This window comes from Myodes glareolus, chromosome 21, assembly GCF_982192425.1.
Source record: "Myodes glareolus chromosome 21, mMyoGla1.1, whole genome shotgun sequence".
NCBI lineage: Eukaryota > Metazoa > Chordata > Mammalia > Rodentia > Cricetidae > Myodes > Myodes glareolus.
In genome coordinates, this window is record NC_142046.1 from 64,633,952 (window position 1) to 64,644,160 (window position 10,209).

The 10,209-nt window shown below is 43.6% G+C and overlaps 1 pseudogene; it reads right to left on the reverse strand.

Annotated features, from left to right (window-relative positions):
- Window positions 1-892: 892 nt before the first annotated feature.
- On the reverse strand, window positions 893-1,177 carry LOC125395084 (TSC22 domain family protein 1 pseudogene; annotated as a pseudogene).
- Between the last annotated feature and the right edge of the window lie 9,032 nt (window positions 1,178-10,209).

A 10,209-nucleotide genomic window follows, 5' to 3' on the forward strand; every position in this document is an offset into this window, starting at 1 on the left:
GTCCATTTCCCTACTAACTAGCCATTTCTCCATGCATTCAACCAACTCAGCTGAGAAGACATCAGCGAACAAGGATTTACTTCACAAGATTTATCAGCTGGATTTCAGATTAGACAAAGTGACGAATGGCGCCAAATTCTCAATATTTCTTAAGGTATGGTTTTTGTTGTGAAGCAGTTTTTGTGTTGCTCTCTCTAGAAAGGACAATCCATTCATTTTCAGACAACTGATGTAACATCTAAATTTCAGTCTGTACAACCTAAACAGTAGTTATGGTCCTCTATGGTACAATTTCATTACACCACATACACAAGCATACAATAACAAAAGCAACCTTCATAATGACAAAGCCTAGGTCCCAGTTACCAGATACCTGCTACCATTTTGTTGCTAATAATTTGTGTCTTCTGATGTTTCAGGAAAGAGGGACAGTACTATTGCATTTTATAAACTTTGGTGACAGCTGTGAGTTTGTCAATTGTCTGCCTCCTCCCTCATGGCAGTCTTGTTTATGGCCTGTCAAGTTCCTTGAAGGGAAGGAGAGGAGACTACAAAATCCAGGAGCAGCCCACCTCTGAGTCCCATACTGGCAAGCCCTTGGAAGCAGTGTGGGTGACTGTGAAGGGCTGAAAAGGCACACAACTCCTCAGCACCAATTAAACCATTCCTCAGACATCTGCCAAATTGCACAGGACACATCCATGCTCATTCTCTGATAAACCTTTAATTCACTCAACTGGTACATTTCTTTAAGCCAAAAAGCATGTGAGTGCTTAATTTTGGAGAAAAAGCACGAACAGCGCGTGTGTTTCTTGTCTCTTTCGTAGACAGCAATGAAACGGGTGAGTGAGGAGGTGACTTCTTGCTAGCACATCTATTCTGTCTGTTCAGTTCAGACAGCAGCAGCCAGTTCTGTGGGGTCATAGAGGGCTGTGGGGTTCTCTGAGCCCTGGGATGCTGGCTGTGCAGGGGACTCTGTGGCCCCTGTGGCTGGAGGGAAGCCAGTCTGCTGCTGGGCCTGAAAGTGGGTGAGCTGCTCTGGACTGGCCAGTTTCTCCAACAGATTGCTCCCCTGCTCCAGCTGGGAGCTTTTCTCTATTAGTTCTTTGATCCTCCCCTTCAGAACCTCCGCTTCCTCTCTATCTGCGTACATCAAATGACCTTTTACTCAATCCATAGCTTGCTCTATTTCACGCCTAGCCTTACACAGTCCTGGGGACTGAACCCAAGGCTTCTGCATGTGCCAGCTGAGTTGTATCTCTTGCCCGTGATGGACTGCACATCTTGGATGTAACAGAACAGGATATACAACAGGTCCAAAAAAACCAGTTCCCACTGCTCTCCCACCAAAGGTCTAGCGAGAATTTTCACGGTGGTGGCAAGTGATTCCATTCTGCCCAGATGGGTTTCATGTTGCCCTTATGTTCTGAGGTCTGATTTTGTATGTGTCTTTTTCTTCCTTGAATGTCTTTATTGCCCATTTAGCTTCAGCTTAAAGGAAACTTTAGCCATTCATTCCCTTTATTCTAAGGCTGATTTTCCTCTTTTCTGTCCGTCAAAGCTGTGGTTGGGTAGTGCTCTCTCCTGCACGTCACTTACTGGCTCAGTATTGTTCTTACGCCTCCCCGGGCTGCTTCCTTGTTTCTAGAGTTCATGCTCTCTGGTAGCTCAATAGCTTCCACCGTTGTGAGGGTGTGAGAGAGTTTTAGACTTCATTTCATGGAAGAAGTCACCTATTACTCTGAGCCCAAATTGAAAATCTCTTTCCCTCTGGGGGACAAAATTGCCTGCATGATCCATTTCTGTTACAATGCTATTTTGCACAGTTGTCAGAGGTGCCAGAGCTCCACATGATCACTGTGAAAAGGGCTGTCATCTCCTCATCTTTGTTAAATTTGTTGTCCTTGTCAAGGTCTCTTAATAACTTTTGCAATGTTTTGCACAAGGATTTCCTTGGGTAAAGGAAAATGAGAGCTTCCCAGCAGCCGCCTTAGGAAGGCAGGACATAGGACTGCACCTATTCCCTGCAAGGGCCAGCTTGGCTCATTTACAATCAGCATCTTCTGAATCACAATGAAGGCGGAAGCCAGTCTTGTGTTAAATTTTAACCAAGTATCAGGTGCCATTCTAAGTTTATTAACATGGATTATGTCTTGCATCACTGCCAGGATGCTATCAGGTAGGTCATGTCTTCCTGGTATTGTGGTATTGAGTAACTCACGTAACTATGAAGTGGTAGGACATGGACTTAAATCTGTGTGGTTATATTCCAGAGCGTGGGCAGTTCCCGTCTATGTGGACTTTGTCTAGATTATGATAATTACTCTGGATTTTAATCTTATGTTGCTGATATACTTTTTTTGTCCCCGTGAATTTAAATTTAATATTGTGGCTCCACAAACAGCCCTAAACACAGAGGCTTAGGCAATGAATAAATGATTGTCACTAGCTTGGGTGGACAGTTCTTAGGCTGTTCATGGATGAGGTCAGAGGTTGGCTGGGTGTAGACTGTTCAAGCTGTATTGTTAATGTTTCTGGTGCTTTCAGGTGATGGTGAGAAAATTTATCTTAGCTGACCCAATCATTTGAATGACTGGGACTTTTTCCTCTCCATGTGGATTCTCTACGTAGACTTTCATGTGAATGAAACTTACTGTATTGAGGGTGGGCTGGGGAGAGGGCTCAGTCTGCAAAATGCTTGCTGGCTAAGCATGTGGACATGGGTTTGGACCCCAGAACCCACTTAAAAAACCAAAATGTGATGGCACACTTAAAATCACAGCATCGAGGGGATCTTTTGGGCTCACTGTCCAGTCAGCCTTACCTAATTGGTGAGCTCTTGGTCTGTGAGAGATCTTATCTCCACTTACACAATGGAATATTACTCACGTGTTAGAAGCAATGACATCAGGAAATTTGAAGGCAGACCCAGAAAGACAAACACGGTATGTACTCATAAGTGGATACTAGATATAAAGCTTAGGATAACCAAGTTATCATCCACAGTTCCAGAGAGGCTGGGTAACCAGGAGGCCCCAAAGATGGATGCATGCCTTTCTCTAGGAAGGGGAAATAGATGAGATTTCCTGGGTAAACTGGGGGAGGGTGGGAATGGGAACATGAGGGGTTGGGTTGTGGGCAGGAGAGAGGGGGAGAATAGTGAATGAAATGTCTTGATGGGGAGGCTTTTCAGGATCAGGTAGAAACCTGGTGCAAAGGAAATTGCCTTGAGTCTATAAACATGACCCCAGCCAAGACTCCTAGCAGTAGTGAATAGGTAGCCTGAACTAGCCACCTCCTGTAATCAGATCGGTGACTACCCTAAGTGTCATCGAAGAGCCTTTGTCCAGTAAGTGATGGAAGAAGATGAAGGGATTCACAGCCAAGCACTGGGCCGAACTCCGGGAATCCTGTGGAAGAGAGGGAGGAAAGACTGTACAAGCCAGGGGGGTCAAGGTCATCAAAGGGAAACCCACAGCGACAACTAACCTGGTTTCATAGGAGCTCACAGACACTGGACCGACAGTTACAGAGTCTGCATGGGACCAGCCTGTGCCCTCTACATATGTATGACAGTTGTATAGTTTGGTCTACCGTGGGACTCCTAACAGTGGGAGAGGGGCCAGTCCCCGATGCCTTGGCAGGCTTTGGGAATGTATGCCTCATACTGGCTTACCTTATCAAGCCTGAAAACAAGAAAAGGAGCTTAGTCCTCCCTCAGTTTGGTATGCCATGCTTTGTTGTTACCTGTCGGAGGCCTGCTCCTTTCTGAACAAACACAGAGGAAGAGGGGATGAGGGGGTCGAAGGCAAGTCGGGGAGGGCATGGGAGGAGAGGAGGGAGGGAAACTGTGGTCAGGATGTAGCATAAATGAACAAATTTAATTTAGAAAAAAAGAGACCTTGCCTCCAAAATCAAGGAGGACAGTTCCTAAAGAACACCACCCAGGGTTGATTGGGTTTGCACATACATACACACACAGGTTCACCTGAGTGCGTGAACATGCAGACATGCATATACACATGTGCACACACACATACTTGGACAGAGAGAAAAAGAGAGAGATAGACAGAGACAGAGGGACAGAGAGAACTGTGTGATAGACCAGGGCTCTCAAGAGCACACAGCAGAAGTTGCCAGCTCTACTTTGGACCAGGTGAAGAACTGTCTCAGCCTCACTACTGTCCTTTCCTTGAGTTTAAGTTGATCCAGAGGACAAGCCCAGTACAGCTGGGCAGTAGAGTATTCAGACACACGGATACTTAAAGGTGCAACTGTCGGTCCAAGGTTGGGGTTAGGTCGTTAATATGATCTTTCTGGGACAGGGAAGGACGCTGGATATGAAAGACAGATGTGGCTTAAAATTCTGGATTTCATACATCGCAGATTATTGATGTTAGGCAAATTAGACATCTCTCTGCTTCTAATTGTTTCCCAGAGAAAGAGGGATGATCGTAACAGCTACTGCTGCTGACTGAATATCACTCCACCTAGGCATTGGTTTTTCCATTCGGGGCTTCCTTTACACTTCCCAGAGGACCTAGGACGTTGGTACCAAATCCTATTACATTTACAAGCAGACAAACTCAGGCACGTAGAGATGACATCACCTGCTTAAAGTCACATGTCTGGCAAGGGGCAGTGCTGGAACTTGAACCCAGGCAGCTTGGCTCCTTAGTGCATGCTCTGTATTTCTCATTATGGTGATACATTACCAGCGAGATATTGTAAGTACTTGGGGTTGTTTGTGGTACAGAAATCATAGTGGTTTTGTGTTCTTACACAGTTGTCACGCTGAGAGAACCAACTCTCCCAAGTAACTATCACTCCTCAGCTGAGGTAAGAAGTTTGTTCTCATTTTTCTTTATATAACATAATATTTCTACTTCAAACACCATCGAACCTGTCTCAGCTATTGTGTGTTTCTTGAGTTTTCTTCCTTCTACAACTGAGGGATGCTGTGCTTTCCTTCTGTGATCAGCTTCGGGATCATGTTCTGCCTCTGGCACATCACCGCTGTGTTTGTTACAAACTCCCATCCCTGAAGCTCCACACTCAGGTGAGAGCCCCCTGGGACAGCCAGAGTGACACTGTCCTCTGTCTGAAGCACGGCTCTCTGTTCCATTTTCTCCACCCTCATCTCTGAGTGCACAGGTTTGGGCTGTTCCCTGGCATGGTGCGTTTGTTTGTATATCTGCTTCCTTTGCCCCACTTCCAACGACTCGCTGGAATTTCCCGATTTACTGATTGTTGACTACCTATTGGTCCCATTCTTAAAAATAGAATTAAGCTATCTTTTCCGCATTTGGTTCTTTCTGAGTGTATCCGAAGGAAAAACAAAGAAACATTGGGAGGTATTTTTGATTATTCTGTTGTGCTCTCTCTCTCTCTCTTAATATGTAGTGTTTCAAAATCACATCCCCACATCAAAACATGTCCCCGAAATCCCCCATTCATACCAACCCCAGCACCCCTTCAGAACTTGTTTCCCCTGCATTCACACCGAAGGTTTGTTTCTTCTTGGCTTACCAGCTTACCTCTCTCCTCACTTTTTCAATGTTTTCTGTTATGCATCCTGAATAGTCTTTCAAAAACTTGATCATGTTAATAAAACCCTCCAGTGGCTTTTGTTTGGATTTCAATAAAATGTAATGTCAGATTGGGGCCTGTGTAGGTACTCAGGGTGGAGCTTCTCCTTCAACCTCAGCATCTGTCTTTATCTGGAATTATTATTATTATTTTGTTGTTTATTGTCTGATCCATCCCCATTACCCACTCTCTTACCCCAATCTGGTATAGGAAGTTGGCATGAAAGGGCAGTGATTTTGTCATATTGATCACCAGACACCTAACCTAGGCATACGGAGGCTGCAATCAGTGTTCTCAAATGAATGAAGGTACATATTACCTTTTATAGGGGAAGCAAACCCCTGGCCAGATAGTTTTATGTGCCAAGTCTTTTAATTGCTTATGGTTTTAATTTACATATACATGGATCTTTGGGTTTTAATGTACACATATAGTAATATTGGCTTAGCTATAGGAACATGATCCCTTAATATTGCAAATATTAGTCACATTAGTATATTTGTAGGACTCATGCTGCGTCCTCTTGAAGGTTTTCATGAACTAAACGTAAAGTGGGAGAGACACCCGCTGATATTCTTTTTCTTGCAACCTCGTCACACTGGTATTTATAAAAAAAAAAATCGGTTTTATTTCCTGACATAGTGACACACACCTGTAATTCCAGCACTTGGGAGGCAGAAGCAGGAGGATCATTGAAAGCTTCTGGTCTACATAGCAAACTTTAAGCCATGATCTCTGCTGTCCAAGTCCAGTAAGTTGGAAATGGGGTCAGCAATGCGTTCCCTACAAGCCACCTTCTAATCGCCACCTAGTTGTTAGTGACTCCAGTGTAGACCCTCCCTGGAGTAGTCTTTCTCTTTCCTTTGTTACTTCTTTCTTTCTCCCTTCTTCTTTCCCTCCCGTTCTCTTTCATATTAATTTAGTGTGCATGTGTGCTTATGTGTATGTGTGTGTGCGCGCATGTGTGCGCATGTGTGTGTGTGTGGGAGTGTGTGTTTCCTCCCTCCACTATGTGAGTTATCAGGTTATCAGACTTGGTGACAAACATCCTGACCCTCTGAGCCATCTCTTCAGCCCTCTGGTAGACCTTCTACCATCTCAACTCACTAGGTTCACTCTGTAGCTCGGTAGTCCATTCCTCCTCACTTCTCTTCTTTCTTTCTCTATTTTCCACCTTTTTATTTTATTTATTATTTTATTTTATTACTTAAAAATACCAATACAAATTCCTACTGCCTCCCCTCCTCCCACTCCCTCCACAAACCCTCCTACCCCACCCCCTCCAATCCTAAGAGAGGGCAAGGCACCCTGCCCTGTGGCAAGTCCAAGGCCCTCTCTACTATATAGGTTGAACAAGCCATACATGCAAAGATAACAGAATTCCAAAATGCCCGTACATGCAGTAGGGACAAATCCCAGTGCCACTGCCAGTGGCCCCTCAGTCTACCCCAACTATCATCCACATTCAGAGGGACTAGTTTGTTCCCATGCTCATTCACTCCCAGTCCAGTTGGAGTTGGTGAGCTCCCATTAGCTCAGGCAAACTGTCTCAGTGGGTGAACCCCTCATGGTCTTGACTTCCTTGCTCATACTCTCACTCCTTCCACTCTTCAGATAGGGAGCTTGAACTGGCCTTGCCCCTTATTTCTTGTCATGACTGTATTCAACTAGGTGTTTTATTATCTTCGCGGAGTTCCATGTTGTATAACTTGATGTAGATTCAGATCAAGTGGATCCAATTGAGTTTCTAAATGGTTTAACTAGTTTTCAAGCAGCTTAAAATATTCAAGTAACATTTACTGAATAAAAGAAGGGATGAAAAGTGTGAGAAAAAAAAGAAAGAAAAAGAAAAAAAAGAAAAGTGTGAGAAAGTAAAAAAAAAAAAAGCTAAACAAGGCATTGAAAATGCTGAAAAGCTGGGTATTTCTAGAACTAAAGGAGTCAAAACTACAAGGTAGCCAGTTAAAGTCAGTTAGTCAGGTGGAGAGGATTAAGAACAGGGATGCTCCCTCATTAACTAGTGCTTCAGATGATTGCAGTGTTGAGAGGCAGAGAGAGAGACGGATGGGGAGGAAAACAGAACACCAAGGTAGGCCTGAAAACACCTTTCGGAAAGGTGTTTTATATGTATGTTGAAATGGAAAACTTAGAGAAAATTAGTAGAGCAAAATTTACTAACATTTAAAAGGGAGTAAATTGTTTAGGAAGCATAAACCTGGTTTCAAAAATATTTTAACTCTGGAGACCTAAAACAGATCTCTGGCTGGGTCACTTGCACCAGCAGGAGGCTAGCTCTAAAGGCTGAGTAACCTCAGGCTTCTAAGATGCTCTCGCAGTAGGATTCCACAATTGTAACAGACCTAAAGATTCTCTGTGACTCCTTTGCTCCAAACTACGGTTTTAACGAGCTGTTATTCTGATCCTGTGCTGCCAGCGTGTGTTGGGCGTATGTAGAGCGAGAGGGTTTGGTAGGCAAATAACCCTCCTTTGCTGTTCCTAGGTCACTGGGTCGCCAGGAGGCCTTATGGTGGGATCAGGATCATCAGTGATCTAGTTTGAGCTGGGTGTACTGTGTAGGGGAACCAGAAACAGGTATTTGGTGACTGTGGGTTTCTTTTTTTGTTTTTTCTTTCTTTCTTTCTTTCTTTCTTTCTTTCTTTCTTTCTTTCTTTCTTTCTTTCTTTCTTTCTTTTCTTTTCTTTTTTCTTTTTGGTGGTGGGGGGGAACTGAATGGCTATGGGACCAGGTAGGACAGGAACTTTTGTCTACATAACTGCAGACCATGTTACAACTGGCGACGGTAACCAATGTCTTCTCTTTGCCTTTTAGATGCATAGAAAGTCTTGAAGTAAGGAGCTGGAATTGTTGTTCAATACTTTCAGCTCCGACTTTCCAAATCTCTCTGGAGCTCTTCTACAATGCAGAGGATTCAGAAGAGGCATCAAAAATGGGAGATCCACAAGAGGGAAGGATCTTGGGTCTCTGAATGACTGTGTGGAGCAGAGCCTTTGACAGGCATTGAAATGACATGAGGAATAAAGAAGCATTCACTGTGCTAAACGTTCTAGGAAACAAATGTTTATTCTGTTGACATTTTGGGGTTACCTGTTATATACCTTATATACAGTAAGCTGCCTGGAGAATGCAATTATTAAAGCAAAGAACATCTTAGTTGCTTCACTCAACACACTTCAATGTTTTTCTTATATCACGTTGATTTATATATGTTTATTTATTTATTCATTTGTGTGTGTGTGTGTGTGTGTGTGTGTGTGTGTGTGTGTGTGTGTAAACTCATGCATGTGGAGGTCAAAGGACAATCTGTGGAAGTCGGTTCTCTCCTTCCACCATCACATGGGTCCTAGGGATCAGATTCAGGTCCTGAGCCTTGACTGCAGGCACCTTTACCTGCTGCGCCATCTTGCCAGTCCATGCTCTTCAATTTTCTGTCACCTGGTAGAGTTAGTGTTCTCCATCTGAGGTTCCCCATCTATAGACTCAACCAATTAAGGGTTAAAACGATTAAAAAGTCAGCTGCTTCTGTACCGAATACTGAATAGATGACTTCCTTCCAGCCTGTGCACAGTACTTTACAGTGACTATGTAGTGTTTATTCTGTATTAGGCGTTATAAATAATTCAGAGATGACTTAAGATATGAAGAAAGCATGCATCCAAGGGATTCAGCAACTGTGGGATTTGATATGCAAGAGGGGGCATCTTGGAATCAATCCTCCATGCATACCAAGGGGACAGTCACAATAGAGGGATTCTGTGATTGAAGGCTTGCTTCTGATTAAGACTTCAGCTCCCTAAAATACTTTTGTGTTTTTTATCCTAGGAAGCCAGAGGTCACGTGCAATATGCCACTGTCTAATCTATTCTTGCTAGTTACAAATGCTATGTGAATATTAACCTGATACATCTCAGTTCTCAGTTTCCCTACGTTCCATGTGGCTATGATAATAGAATTTAGCTTTTTCCTTTATGTTATTTTGAGACCAGGTCTTGTTACGTAGCTTAGTCTGTCATGATCCTGAGTGCTGGGATTACAGGCATGGACCACTATACTTAGATTTTATCTTAGCTTCTTGAGAATTAAGTGAATGAACCCACACATAGTGCTTAGCACAGCAGCAACCACACAGTACGTTCACCTGCATACTCGTTGCTGTCTTTTTATCCATGTGGTTGGCATGGGCCATCTCCCTAGCACATGCTCCTCAGCGTTGCTAATTAGGCGAGCACTCCCACTTGCCTTGGCATGTTTTATGGATGACCCAAACTGCAAACACCAACATGTCTAAAACATATGTTCTCTGCTTTGTTTAATTTCAGATACCAAAATATTCCTACACACAGGGGGTATGTGCATAAAGAAACGCATGTACTCTTTTTTTTTCCTTTCGCCTGGTAGAAATAAGATTCTGTGATGTGTCTTTACCTCCCACACATGCCCCTCCATGGCTGGCACATCTCCTAATTATTCTCATCTATTCCCCCCATAGACTTTTGTGTGTATATTTTGGCGCACATTCTTTTGGTTCTGCCTAGCTCTTTTCTATCTTTCTTTTTTCTGCCTCCACCCTCCCTCCTCTTCACAACTCTTTAGAAAAATTAG